The sequence below is a fragment of the Ailuropoda melanoleuca genome, chromosome 11 (genome assembly GCF_002007445.2).
Source record: "Ailuropoda melanoleuca isolate Jingjing chromosome 11, ASM200744v2, whole genome shotgun sequence".
In the NCBI taxonomy this organism is placed as follows: domain Eukaryota; kingdom Metazoa; phylum Chordata; class Mammalia; order Carnivora; family Ursidae; genus Ailuropoda; species Ailuropoda melanoleuca.
Window position 1 is genome coordinate 67245629 of NC_048228.1, and position 15488 is coordinate 67261116.

The 15488-nt window shown below is 40.6% G+C and overlaps 1 long non-coding RNA gene across 1 annotated transcript in view; it reads right to left on the reverse strand.

Moving 5' to 3' along the window:
• Positions 1-5277: 5277 nt before the first annotated feature.
• LOC117804435 overlaps positions 5278-15488 on the reverse strand; it is a 31121-nt gene continuing 20910 nt past the window's right edge. The window contains exons 3-4 of the long non-coding RNA XR_004628869.1: positions 7632-7742; positions 5278-6722 (exon numbers count right to left, since the gene is read on the reverse strand). This is a non-coding gene — a long non-coding RNA (uncharacterized LOC117804435). The remainder of the gene's footprint in view (positions 6723-7631; positions 7743-15488) is intronic.

The following is a 15488-nucleotide window of genomic DNA, read 5'->3' on the forward strand; positions in this document are numbered from 1 at the left end:
CCTCAGCTCACGTGGAGCATACAATTTACTGAAGACTAGTGCCTTCACATGGTCTCCCTTTTGTCTCCGTTCTCATTTCTTTTTCTAATAAAGACACCAGTTGTATTGAATTAGGAACCCTCCTAAGGACCTCATTTTTGCTTTAATTACCTCTATAAGACTCTATCTCACAAATACAGTAACATTCTGAGGTATCAGAGGTTAAGACTTCGACATATGAATTTGAAGAGGAAGTACTCCCCCACCACCCAATAAGCCTTTTTAGACATTTTCTCCTAATGATCCTTCCCCCATAGAATTTAAATACCTGTTTATATATTGCTGTCCTTTAGAGGGCCATAAACCACTGTTATATCTGATTTTAGTCCCCCCACCCCAAAGAAAAAAATTTTTGTCCCCTTGGAGGCAACATCATCCTTGCTAAGAATGCATGCTTTACTTTTTTGTTAACACTTTCCTGACTTTCCTACATTTTTTAACAATGATTAGGTTATACTCTTTTAATCAGGAAAATAAGCAAACTATTTTTTTTAAGATTTTATTTAAACTCAAGTTAGTTAACATATAGTGTATTATTAGTTTCAGGGTTAGAATTTAGGGATTCATCACTGCATATAACAGACAGTGTGCATTACATCAAGCTCCCTCCTTAATGCCCATCACCCAACTATCCCATCCCCCCATCAACCTCCCCGCCAAAAACCCTGTTTGTTTCCTATAGTTAAGAGTCTCTTATGATTTGCCTCCCTTTCTGGTTTTATCTTGTTTTTCCTTCCCTTTCCCTATGTTTATCTGTTTTGTTTCTTAAATTCCACGTATGAATGAAATCGTATGGCATTTGACTTTCTCTGACTGACTTATTTCACTGAACATAATATTCTCTAGCTTCGTCCACACCCATAAAAATGGCAAGATTTCATTCTTTTTGATGGCTGAGTGGTGGCTTTTTGATGGCTTTTTGGTGGCTTTTGATTCCATTGTATATATATATATACCACATCTTCTTTATCCATTCATCTGTTCATGGACATCTGGGCTCTTTCCATAGTTCAGCTATGTGGATGTTGCTGCTATAAACGTTGGGGTGCAGGTGCCCCTTCGAATCACTATGTTTGTATCCTTTCGATAAATACCTAGTAGTGCAATTGCTGGGTTGTAGGGTAGTCCTATTTTTAACTTTTTGAGAAAACTCCATCTCATTTTTCCTTTATTATCTATTTGTTCTTCCATCTCCCATGGCCAGTGATCTTCTTGAAGATCTTGGTAATCTGATGCTGGCACAATAAACGCTGACAGAATAGAATTAAACTCTAGAAAAACGTTAAAGTATGGAAAACTGCTTAATAGTTGTTCCGAAGGGCTGCACTGAGAGGTCACACTGTGTACTCTCCTGCCCCCACGCTACCCTTCTCAAAAAACCTCATCTCGGTGAAATCAAGATAAATGAGGGGCGCTTGGGTGGCACAGCGGTTAAGCGTCTGCCTTCGGCTCAGGGCGTGATCCCGGTGTTATGGGATCGAGCCCCACATCAGGCTCCTCTGCTATGAGCCTGCTTCTTCCTCTCCCACTCCCCCTGCTTGTGTTCCCTCTCTCGCTGGCTGTCTCTATCTCTGTTGAATAAATAAATAAAATCTTTAAAAAAAAAAAAAAAAGATAAATGAACAAGGTCATTCACTGGGAAAGAAGTCACCAAAAGGCAGACCAAGAGAAGTGTGTGGGACTGGAGAAGGGCAGGCAACCCCAATATATTGGCTGATTGTATGTATACAAGTCTTAGGGTTTATTTCTTTAAGAGTACTAGATAGTTGGGGCTCCTGGCTGGCTCAATAGGTAGGCTCTTGATCTCGGGGCTGTGAGTTCAAGTCCCATGTTGAGTGCAGAGATTACTTAAAAATAAAATCTTAAAAAAAAAAGAGAGTACTAGATCATTAAAAACATCACCTCCACTGTCCAGCCACCAGCAGCTGAAGCCCTCAAAAGTATCTACTATGGCCTAAAGTTTGACTGCTTGCCAAAGAGTTACTTTTTTTTTTTTTTTTTTTTTTTTTTAAGTTTTTTTTTTTTTTTTTNTTGACAGAGAGAGAGACAGCCAGTGAGAGAGGGAACACAAGCAGGGGGAGTGGGAGAGGAAGAAGCAGGCTTCCAGCCGAGGAGCCTGATGTGGGGCTCGATCCCAGGACGCCAGGATCACGCCCTGAGCCGAAGGCAGACGCTTAACGACTGAGCCACCCAGGCGCCCCGCCAAAGAGTTACTTTAACTGCTAAAATCAAAACTGCAAGAGATAGAGTTGGCTCATTTTGCATACATTTTAATTTGGGGTTTAAGTCAAATCACAGCCACATAAAGATTCAGAAATTCAGCAAGGTGGGTTGGGGGGGTGAGAAGGGGAAAAAGAAAAGAAAAGAAGAAAGAAAGAGAGAGAGAGGAGGGGAGGGAAGAGGGAAGAAAAAGGAAAAAGAAGGAGGGGAAGAAGGAAGAGAGGGAAGTAGGGAAAGGCAGAAGGCAAAGGGAGAGTAGAAGAGAAGGGTGAAAGGAACAACTGCAATGAGTCGTGTCAGCAACTGAGCCAGCCATCCAGTCCATGAGTATGTATGTACAGAGAGGTCTTGGGAAAGGAGGTGGCAATCTGCTTTGGGCCCAATTTCTATGTGTACTGAAATTCTAGTGCTTAAAGGTAAGCATTTTCTTTTCTTTTTTTTTTTAAGATGTATTTATTTATTTGAGAGAGAGAGCACAAGTGAGCGGGAGTAGGCACAAAGAGAGAGGGAGAGAGACACTCTTCAGCAGACTCTGACACAGGGCTCAATCTCCCAACTCTGAGACCATGAGCTGACCTGAAATCAAGAGTCAGAAGCTTAACCGACTGAGCCACCCAGACGTCCCTAAAGGTAAGTATTTTTCAAATAGCAGAGCCCTTACATGGAAGCCAATTCCTTCAGCTGGTGCTCAACTAAGGGGCAGCTAGGTAAAAAACTGCCTGTTTTGAACCAATGTAAAATGGTGCTTGATCTGCAATGTTGTGCCTTCCGAAGTATTTGCAAGGGTAATAGCACCTGTGTTTGTGCCTTTCCCACAAACTTAATTACCTAATCCAATAAAAGGCAACTCCACTTATACAATATAAATACCCCTTTTTGTAACGTGAGTATGAAAAGGAGAGGAGTAAAGCCAAATTAATCAAGACAGGGTGGCACTGGTGTAAGAGTAAACATACAGAACAATGGAATGAAATTGACAGTCCACAAATAAACCCTCACATTTATGGTCAACTGATTTTCAACCAGGGCGTCAAGACAATCCATTGAGGAAAAGAACAGTCTTTTCAACAAATGGTGCCAGACAACTGCATATCCACATGCAAAAGAACGAAATCAAAGCCCTTCCTTATACCACACATAAAAATTAACTAGAGCGGATCGAAGACCTAAATGTAAAAGCCAAAACTATGTAGTTCTTAGAAGAAAACACAGGAACAAATCTTTGTGACCACAATTAGGCAATGCTTTCATAACTATGACACCAAAAGCCCAAAAATAAATAAACTGAACTACGTCACACTGTAAAACTTTCGTGCTTCAAAGGACACCAACAGGAAAGTGAGAAGACAACCTACAGCACGGAAGAAAATATTTCCATATCATCTGTTAAAGGACTTATATGTAGAATAAAGAACTCTTACAAAGCAATTTTTGAAAAACCAAACATTGGGGCGCCTAGGTGGCTCAGTCGTTAAGTGTTTGCCTTCGGCTCAGGGTGTGATCCCGGCGTTCTGGGATTGAGCCCCACATCAGGCTCCTCCGCTGGGAGCCTGCTTCTTCCTTTCCCACTCCCCCTGCTTGTGTTCCCTCTCTCGCTGGCTGTCTGTCAAATAAAAAAATTAAATCTTAAAAAAAAAAAAAAAAGAAAACCAAACATAAAATTGCTGAAGAATCTCAATACACATTTCTCCAAAGAAGATCTATAAAGGGTCCAGAAGCGTATCTAAAGATGGCCAGCATCATCAGCCATCAAGCAAATACAAATGAAAAGCTCACTGAGAAACCACTTCATAGCCACTAAGATGGTCATAATTAAAAAGACCAATACTAACTAGTATTAACAAGGATGTAGAGAAATCAGAACCTTCCTACACCTCTAGGAAGAATGTAAAACGGTACAGCCACTGTGGGAAAAAGTCAGGTAGTTCCTCAAAACATTAAACACGGTTAATCCTATGGGCCAGGAACTGACTCTCAAGAATATCCCCAAGAGACAGAAAATAGACGCCCATATAAAAACTTGTACATAAATGTTCACTGCATCATTATTGGAAACAAATTAGTGGAAACAACCCAAATACCCATCAAATGGTAAATGGATAAGTACAATGTGGTATATCCACATGATGGAATAGTATTCAGCAATAAAACAGAATGGAGCACAGAGCTTTGCTACAATATGGACAAACCTTGAAAATACCATGCTAAGTGAAAGAAACCAGTAGTCACAAAAGACCACATACTGTATGATTCCATTTGTATGATATGCCCAGAATAGGCAACCCATAGAGATAGACAGTAAACTGGTGGTTGCCAGGGGCTGCAGGGACAAAGTAACAAGGAGTGAATGCCAAAGGTTTCTTTTTGGTGATGAAGATATTCTGGAATTAGATAGTGGTAATAGCTGCACGACTGCACACACACTGAAAACCACTGAACTGTGCTCTTTAAAAGGGTGAATGTTAGGGGTGTCTGGGTAGCTCAGTCGGCTAAGTGTCTGACTCTTGGTTTTGGCTCAGGTCATGATCTCAGGGTCGTGAAACTGAGCCCCTTGTTGGGCTCCAGGCTGGGCATGGAGCCTGCTTAAGAGTCTCTCTCTCTCTGCCCCTCCCCCACCCCTGCATGTGCGAGAGCACACTCTCTCTCCCACCCCCCTAAAAATAAAAAATAGAAGAGTGTTAAAAAATAAAAAATAGAAGGGTGAATGTTATGGTATGTGAATTAAGTCTTTAGGGGCACCTGGGTGGCTCAGTCGTTAAGCGTCTGACTTCGGCTCAGGGTGTGATCCCAGTGTCTGGGATCGAGCCCCACATCAGGCTCCTCCACTGGAAGCCTGCTTCTTCCTCTCCCACTCCCCGCTTGTGTTCCCTCTCTCACTGACTGTCTCTCTCTCTGTCAAATAAATAAATAAAATCTTAAAAAAAAAAAAAAGTTTTTAAAAGCTGGTTTTTTTTTTTTAAAAAGGGATAAAAATAGAAATCACATGATGGAACATAAGTGAATTTTATTTCTGCTCTTGCTTGTTACCAGCCATGAAGCAACACTGACATTAAAGCAAATGAGTCTTCATTTCTATAAACTATCTTTCATTAATGTCAACAACTTCAAATGAATTACCTTCAAGTTACTATGAGGGAATAAACTATGCTATGCTATCAAATATAATGTATCCATTTACTCAGAGTTTAAATGAACACATTTATGATACCCAAGATAGAAAGACAAATAAAAATAATTTATGAGAGTGAAAGTATAAACAGAAGCATAATTTATGTTTCTTATACTATGTACCTTAGAGTTCACGCTTTATCTGGACCCACATATCCCAATTCTGAAACTTTTGTAAGAATTAAATAAATAAATGCAACCTGCACTAAGAGTAATTATTACAATCACAACATACTAAGGTAGAGGAAAATAACTTAGATCATCTATTGACAAGGTAAATACAATTTTAGACAGAGGAGCAAAGGTAAATACAAGATGACTGATCTGTCATTATTGTTACCAAGGAAGCCTTGGTATTCCTCTGCCCGTGAAGCAAGAAGAGTCCATCTGAAAAGACACTGGTTACTGTGGGCACACATCACTGTTAGCAGTATCTTCCTGCAAGGAATCAAGTTTTTCTTTTTCTAGGCTACTCTAAGTTTATCCTAGTGCAAAAATTTTAGGAGAATATGAGTCTTACCAAAAGAAGTAACCTATTTGATTCTCAGAAGTTGTCCATTCAAATAGGGGTATTATACTAGCTATTTCAATTCAGATAATATTATGAAAGGATCCAACCTTAAAGACTTACAAGGTCTTTTTACAAGGTAATAATTGATGGCAAAATGTCACACAGGCCATGCCAGACACACAACTTCTGTTAGCAGGGCTTCTGCAGAACAGCTGCCAAGCAAAAAAAACCACAATTCTCTTCTCCTCAAGAACCCAAGGGTACACACACACACACACATATCCACGCACACACACATACTGAATAGCCCCTGGGCTGCTTCCCTCAGGATTTACCCAACAAGCTCTGTTCTGCCACACGGGCTGGAGATGTCCGCAGGAGAGGTATGAGGGACTAGAAGCTGGGCAGCACCCAGATAGTGCCCTGGGAATCCTGCTAGAGAATTTTGAAGAGGAAGAAGGTAGGGTGGCAGGGAGGTCAGGATAGAATTCACAGGTGTTGTTAGAACCATGAAAATGGGCAAGGAGCTGGAGAGGGAGAGAGGAAGTGGAAGGGACTACAGGCAAAGTGGAAAGGATTGAAGGCATGGAATCAAGAGGGAAGGACATGTGCACGGAGTAGAGGGTGAGGAGAGAGTGGCCGGTGAGGAGTCAGAACAGAAATGGAGTTGGAACCAGAAAGCAGGGGCCTTGGATGCCAAGCTAAGGACTCTGCTAATTTCTCCATTCAGTGTAGATTAAGGCAGTCACTGTTGGTTCCTGAACATAAGTCTCAATTTCCTTATCTGCAAAATAAAAGTTTAGGATTAAAAAGTAGATATTAACTAATAATAGTTTCGTAAATTGCTTACCCATTGTATGTCTAGCTGTATGCTAAGCTCGAACACACATTACCGAATTAATTAAGCCCCTTCTAGTCTCAACCTGCTGTAACTACTTGAAAGAGTCTAACTTTCTAATTGATTCTAACTTGTCCTTTGATCGGGTACATTCTTTTGGAGTAGGAGGAGAGAAGGACCAAAGACACAGCTTCCCTGCTGCCGCGCCAACAGTATTCTGGCAGCTCTCTACTCAAGCTCCCTCTTGAGCAGGATAGAGGGTTCTCCCTCTCCTTTCTTCTTCCCATAAAATATAGTCTTCCCTGGTGGAAGATATCTGAGGTTAGTACAGACCAAAAGCTTACCAAGCACCTTAAAAGTAGGAGGTCTCTAATGCAATACATCATTTTCCCCCTTGGTACTCACAGAAAGGGAGAAAGAGTCAGCGCTTCCCCCCAGACTTCTGCCTGAATGACCTCACCAGCTAGTCTTCCTAAGTCTTCTTCTCACCTGTCCAACCTCGGAACACAGAAGCGCCCTGGGGCTGTCGTGGGACCTAATCTCTTCTCAAGACACTTTCTCCCTGGGGGTCTCATTGCTTTTTTTTTTTAAGATTTTATTTTTAAGTAATCTCCACACCCAACATAGGTCTCGAATTCACAACCCTGAGATCAAGAGTCGCATGATCCACCAACTGAGCCAACCAGGCGCCCCTACTCTCACTGCTTTAAACACCAGCTCTAAAGACTAGCAATTTTACATCTCCAGCCCAGCTCTGTTCCCTGAAATTCAAATTCATTTGTCACATCAATATCGCCGCATTGATGTCTAACAGGCACCTGTCTTAGTTTCCTAAGGCTGCCATTATTCTCTCACCGTTAAGGAGGTCTGAAGTGTGAAATCAAGACGTCAGCTGCGCCATGCTTCCTCCAAAGGCTCCAGGGGAGGATCCTTCTTGGCCTCATCCAGCTTCTCACCACAGCATTCCTTGACATGTGAAGGCACAACTCTAATCACTACCTCCATCTTCATATGGCCTTCTCTCTTGTGTCTGTCTGTGTCCTCTCCTCTAAAACATACCCAGAACCTAACACTTCTCCACCACTATCCCTCCAGTCCAAGCTATGAATAATCTTCTAAATGGATTCCATGAGGACACCCTTACTCCCCTAAAGTCATGTCACTCTGATGCTTAAATCCCTCCAATGTCTTCCTGTCTCATTTGAAATAAAAGCCAAAGCCCTTGCAGTGGCCCACAAGGCCCCACAGAGTCTGCTTCTACATTCCTTGCACCTTTTCTCCTTCTGCTCACTTCCTTTCTTCAGCTGCAGGGACTCCTCACTGTCCCTCAGACATGGGAGGCAGGCTCTGCCTCAGGCCCATGCCACTTGCTATTTGCTCTGCTTGAAATTCTTTTCCTCCAGATAAGCACATGGTTTCTAGTTCCCTCACCTCCTTCAAATGTCAACTTCTCAGAGAGACTGTCCCTGACCACCCTATCTAAAATTGCCAACACCACTATCTTCCCACCCTCATATGTCCGGACCATCCTTCTTCCCTGGTTTTTTCTTCCAAACTTAAACCATGACCTGAAATACTATATATTTCACTTATCTGTTTGTTTGCCTGCCCTCCACACTTACGCACCAGAATTGAGCTCTAGAAGGAGAGGAAGTTTACTCTGTTTTGCTCACGGTGGTTCTTCTAGGATCTAAAAACAACCTCTAGCATGTAACTGTCACTCAATAAGAATTTCTAAATCAATGACAGAATCTAGTACAATCATCTGATCTGAAAAATGAGGTAGAGAGATTCAGCCTTGTCATACAAGGAGCTGTAGAACCAGAACCTGTTTCTGTGTTAAGTTATTTATGCTAATTAGATACACTAATCCATGCTAATAACAGGTTACGTCTCCCGAGCAAAGAACTGCATTTTTAAGAGGAACCCTTTAGGGACAGGTAACCAAAACCAAATAAGTAAAGCAAATGATGAAAATTTGAGATATTATGAGGCATGTTCTGGGACAGGCCAGATTCTTCAGAAAATCAAGTCATGCCAGTATCTAACTGAAGGCCTAAGCAAGGGCAGGGAATTGGCTCTTCCTCCATGACACTCATCCCCTCTCCCCTAATAAATACTCCTCTCCTGCTTTTGGCCTTCCTCTAAAGAAGTATTTATCGGAGTTCCTTTTCTGAATTCCCATTTTCTACACCTAATATTCTATAAGAAACAAAGGCTCTTAGATGAAGACTTCCATTCCTTCCTGAAAAGGCAAGGGTCTTATATAATCTTTTATAAAAGAACAGGCAACTCTTATTCTATTGTGTACCATCTGAACCATCCTAATTCTTTTTTTGTTTGTTTTAATTTTAGTTAACATACAGTGCAATATTGGTTTCTGGAGTAGAATTTTGTGGTTCATCACTTACATACAATACCCAGTGTTTATTACAACAAGTGCCCTCTTTAATACTCATCACCCATCTAGCCCATCCCCCACCCACCTCCCTCCAACAATCCTCAGTTTGTTCTCTATCATTAAGAGTCTCTTATGGCTTGTTTCCCTCTCTCCTTTCCCCCTCCCCCATATGCTCATCTGTTTTCTTTCTTAAATTCTACATATGAGTGAGATCATATGGTATTTGTCTTTCTCTGACTTATTTCACTTAGCATAATGTACTCTAGATCCACTCATGTCATTGCACATGGCAAGATTTCATTCTTTTTGATGGCTGAGTAATATTTCATTGTATATATACACCATGTCTTCTTTATCCATTCATCAGTTGATGGACATTTGGGCTCTCTCATGGTTTGGCTATTGTTAATAATGCTGCTGTAAACACTGGGGTACATGTACCCCTTCAAATCTGTATTTTTATATCCTTTAGGTAAATACCTAGCAGTGGTGCAACTGCTGGGCAATAGGATAGTTCTACTTTTAACTTTTTGAGGAACTTTCAAACTGTTCTCCAGAGTGGCTGCACCAGTTTGCATTCCCACCAACAGGGTAAGAGGGTTCCCCTTTCTCCACATCCTTGCTAATGCCTATTGTTTCCTGAGTTGTCCATTTTAGCCATTCTGACAGGTGTGAGGTGGTATCTCATCATGGTTTTGATTTGTATTCCCTGATGCTGAGTAATGCTGAGCATCTTTTCATGTGTCTATTAGCCAGCTGAATGTCTTCTTTGGAAAAGTGTCTATTCATGTCTTCTGCCCATTTCTTAACTGGATTATTTGTCCTTTGGGTGTTGAGTTTAATAAGTTCTTTATGGATTGTGGTTACTAACCCTCTATCAGATATGTTGTTTGCAAATATCTTCTCCCATTCCACAGGCTGCCTTATTAGTTTTATTGGTTGTTTCCTTCACTGTGCAGAAACTTTTTACGTTGATGAGGTCCCAACAGTTCATTTTTGCTTTTATTTCCCTTGCCTCCAGCGATGTGTCTAATAAGAAGTTGCTACGGCCAATATCAAAGAGGTTTCTGCCTGTGTTCTCCTCTAGGATTTTGATGGTTTCCTGTCTCACATAGGTCTTTCATCCATTTTGAATTTATTTTTGTGTATGGTGTAAAGAAAGTGGCCCAGTTTCATCCTTCTGCATGTTACTGCCCAGTTTTTCCAACACCATTTGTTGGAGACTGCCTTTTTTTCCATTGGATATTCTTTCCTGCTTCGTCAAAGATCAGTTGACCATAGTTGTGGGTCTGTTTCTGGGTTCTCTATTCTGTTCCATTGATCTATGTGTGTGTGTTTGTGCCATCTTGACTAATTCTAACTTACTCATTAGATTTCTTTTGAATGTATCTAACTTTTACTCTTTTGTCTTACCCATTTACTTCCCTCTATTTTCTCCTATCACCATCTTCTTTCCTCCTCTATGCTATTTTCCAGTCACCTATAACATCCAGGAACCCTTGCTCCTCATGTGTTCATTTATATTTTCATGCAATAATTCAACAAGCTATTTATTTAGTTTCTTCAGTGCACACAGCACTATAACAGGCCTTCCCTATACTGCATGTGTGAGAGTGTATGCATTTGTGTGTACATGTGTTTTCCAGATAGACATATAGAGCCAGAGCAAAACAATTCTTTCTACCAAGGAGAGTCACTACCACAGTTCTACACCTGCCTCTTAGCCACATTGTTGGGAATCATGACTGCAATTAAAATTTTAGATACACTACTGATCCCCAAATGAAGTGGAAGATTCCCTCTGCACAACATTGGAGCTTTGACATATTTAACAATGCTCCCAAGAAAACTTAAAGATGGAGATAATAATACAATTGTCTGATTTTTTATCTCTTGAGAGGGTATTCAAAACTAACTCACTGCATGGCTGCCTTCTGGTGTTCGAAGAGAACCACAGCTCCTGCTCTGCATTGTATGGTATCCTGAAGGCACCTTCAAAACTATGAGCCCAAGTCAACCAAGACAGCACATACTCAGTTTTAAGATGAACCAGCCTGGACTTTATCTCACTAGAAGCTGTAAGTACTACAGAGGAGTTGGGGATCACCTGTAGGGACATGAAGAAAAAGCAGAGGTACTTTTGTCAGTGGCCTCATCCCACAAATGCATAAGTACAAAAGGAAAGTGATGAATCACAGAAAATAATGGGTCCCTGTCACCTGTGTGAACATAAAGGCTCACATCAAGAGGTTCCAGAGGCACTTCATCATCTTCCTCAAGGACTGACAGCTCTGAATATCCTACTTTTGGCTTGTCTCCTTAACTACTGCCCAACAACCACAGTTGGTGATTCTGAGCCACACTGGCAACTCTCAGATGACTTCAGTTGTCCTGAAGGGTGAAGAATCACTTCAGTCATCTATGACCAAACTGTGTCCGATATAGACTGCAGAAAGGTCACTTCATTTTTTTGAAATTTTTGATGAATCTTTGAAAAGTAGTTTCAGTTGAAGATGAGGATAGGAAGCCAGAATGCATAACATGAGGAATTAGTAGAAATGTTAAGAGTTAAGGTAAACACTTGAGGCTCTACTTGGGAAAAACCTGTGAGTGAGTGAGTGAGTGAGTAAGAGAGTGGGAGAAAAATATTGAATGCCATCTCCAAGTAAGCCCTGGTAGTTGTTTGTTTTTTATTTTTATTTTTTTTAAGATCGATTGATTGATTTGAGAGAGAGAGCATGTGCACAAACACAAGCAGGGAGAGGGGCAAAGAGAGAGGGTGAGAGAGAATCCCAAGCAGACCTCCCTCTGAGTGGGGAATCCAATACAGGTCTTGATCCCACAACCCTGACATCATGACCTGAGCCAAAACCAGGAGTCCGTTGTTCAACCAACTGACCCACTCAGGCACTCCCTCCCTTTATTTTTTAAAGATTTATTTATTTATTCATTTGAGAAAAAGAGAGAAAAAGGGAAGGCACATGAGCAGAGGGAGGGGCAGAGAGAGAGAGTTGTTTTTTAATAATAGGCCAGGCCTATGGATATATATATGAAGAAGGGAAAGAACAAGTGGGAAAGGGAGATAATCTCAGACCAAAGTTTCTGAGGAGATGGAAGGTAATGAAGATTTAAAAAATAAGTAGAAAGTTCAGCTTTGCAAAAGGAAAGTTTTTCATCTTAAACACTAAAGAAAAGGAGCTTGGATAATGGTTAGGTGAGCTAACATATACGCAAGTACCTTGTAAAGTGTACTGATCCACACTGAAGTAAGTTATTACTATGCAGCACCTACCAAATGTCAACATAGCAGACACTCAAAAAAATGTCTGTCAGTGGGGCGCCTGGGTGGCTTGGTCATTAGGCATCTGCCTTCAGCTCAGGGCGTGATCCCAGAGTCCTGGGATCAAGCCCTAAATTGGGCTCCTCCGCTGGGAAGCCTGCTTCTTCCTCTTCCACTCCCCCTGCTTGTGTTCCCTCTCTCGCTGGCTGTCTCTCTTTAAATAAAATCTTTAAACAAAAAAAAATGTCTGTCAAAAGAACTGAGATCTTAAGGGAACTGAAATACCTGAGAAAGTGTTGAAATTGCCTTTCCGAAGTCTTGCCGAAGACTATGGTCAGAGAGGGGAGCTCCAGTTTGCAGGATTTAGAGCAAGAAGTCCATAGCATGCTGGTAGGTAGGTAGAGGTGTCCTACGAGTACACAGCTCAATCCTGAACCCTGATTGCCTAACTATACTGTTTCTACCCTGTAAATAGTGCAGAGATATTTAGAGATGTTCATGAAATAAGATCTGCTAAAGTCAGAGTCTGGAAGTTTCAATCTACTGGGAATGGGAAAGTTCTTATTTATTTCTTCTCTTGTTGCAAGTATGGTGGGTGGTATGGAATTTATATTAAACTATTCTTAGCTCTAAGACAGATGCTAACACATTTGTCATGGCTGAAGGAAGGAGTCCAAAAAATACTGCAAGACTCAATAACCTGAGGCTAGGTACAGAAATGGCTCATTGTCTTATACTGAAACATTACTCAGTGCAATAAAACTCTGAAATATCCTCTGAAGAAACACTTGTTTCCTTATTACCTTTTTGAAGATACTGGCTCTTTAACCAATTGAATACAAATGCTAAATTTTGAGAAACTATTTATAAATAAGATTGTATAAAAACAAAGTCATAGTGGCGCCCAGGTGGCTCTGTTGGTTAAGCAACCAATTCTTGGTTTCCACTCAGGTTGTGATCTCAGGGTCTTGGGATAGATCCCCATGTCAGGCTCTGGGCTCAGAGGGGAATCTTCTCTCTCGCTCCCTCTGCCTCTCCCCCTGCTTGTGTCCGCTCTCTCTCTCTCTCTAAAATAAATAAGTAAATCTTGAAAAAAATGTAAAGTCATATGTATATGTATACATACACATTTATACATATAAAAATTTGGTAACTATAAAATTATTCCAACAAAGCAGTTTTATGGCATTATTATTTCACTCAGTAAAAATGAAGATTGACTGCGTCTGAGAACAATTCTTTTCTCTTATAAAAAGACAAAATTGCCAAAAAAAAAAAAATCTACACTTGTTGAATCTATTTTTGCAATACTAGCATCATGAAATTTATCCATTCTTAAGAACTGAGATGGAACCCTGGGAGTGGAAAGAAGATGTGATTAATAGTTCCTGCTTTTATATCAACATATTTGTCAATGCTAACTCTACAGCAGACCACACTTGGAGCTGATCAGGTGCACAAAAAGTGGGCTCTTATATGCACCCATCTTATCAATCAAAAAAAGAACTACAGAGGTTAGGTTTCCATCTTCCAACTTTGCACCTCTACAGAGAAACGTCAGGAACCACAGCTATTTCTAAACTTCTTAATGACCTTCACGCTCCTTGAGAATTTGTTCTATTTTGTTTTGTTTTTACTTATGAAAATTAAAAGACGAGGGATCATGTACTGAAAACTTATGCTATCTCCTCAGGCTCTTTCTCCATCTATCACATCGTAAAGACCATTTCCTGAAAATCTGTGATGGCCATTTTTTGCTTACTTAGTTTCACATAATCACCTCAGTGTTTCCCAGACTCAAAGAGCCAATAAGTGTACACTGATGTTTCTTCCCATTATCCTAACTATGGGTTTGGGTAGAGTAGTAATGGCAATTTTCTTTAACAATGAAAACTATAAGCACACTACTGCAGCTTCAATTTATAAACAACGACAATTCAGGTCAAAAGGGCAAGTTTCTTGAGAAAGTTGGATACAGCAGCTGCAAAAAGAGGACTAATGAAAAACATCTTGCAGATGTAACTGTAGTGCATAATCCCGTCCCCAAAAGAAATAACCAGAGGGAAATCTTATCTGGCTACTGATCGAACTAGTGGGTAGTTTTTCTCTCACCAAAATGAGCTATGGGCATACCAGGACAAATGTACAATTAGCAAAATGTACAATTAACACAGAAGAAGATATAATGGGGCAAAGGGTGAATACCATAGGCAAAATATTAGTGCTAAATCCAAGTAGATAGAGATATGGAAGAAAATGAGATTAGGGTTATCAGCAAAGTTTTGGGAAGCAACATGGAAGAAAAAATACTTGAATTACCTTACTCAACTCCTGTTTATGTCAGATGGTTAGACTGTAAGCAGCCCTACATTTCTCAGGATTCACTCCTGGCCTTGCCCACCGGCTTCCCAGAAGAAGCACTTGTAAACTCTAAGGGAACATGAATCCAGACTGTGACTCAAAGACTTTGGTCATCTTGTCTTCTCCTGGGAGCCTTCATCAAACAGCGCCAATATTACCATCTACTTGTATAGCGAGGTTTGTGCCTGCTGCTTGTTTTTTATATTAATTTCTTTTCACTTGAATGTATAATTGTTAGAGTTAAGAAAACATGTGAACACGATCAAGAAAGTGAAAAGACAACTCACAGAATGAGAGAAAACATTTGCAAATTATGGATCTGATATGTGATTAATATCTAGAATATATAAAGAATTCCTACAACTAAACACCAAAAAAAGCAAACAACTCAATTCAAAATTGGGCAAAGGGGAGAGGATTCTGGTAGGATGGCAGAGAGAGAAGCACCAGGAATCTGTCTCCCCACCTAGAAAACAACTCACTGGCAGAACCTGTCCGATGCAATTATTTTGCAACTCTGGAGTCTGTTGAAGACTTGCAACTTCCAGGGGTAAATCTGAACTATAAAATATAGTTAATTTTGGTCAATTTTAGTTCTTAGCACAGTAGCAGCTACTCATCCTCCACCCCCAGCCAGTGAGTGGCAGGCAACTGTGTTTGCATGTGTTCC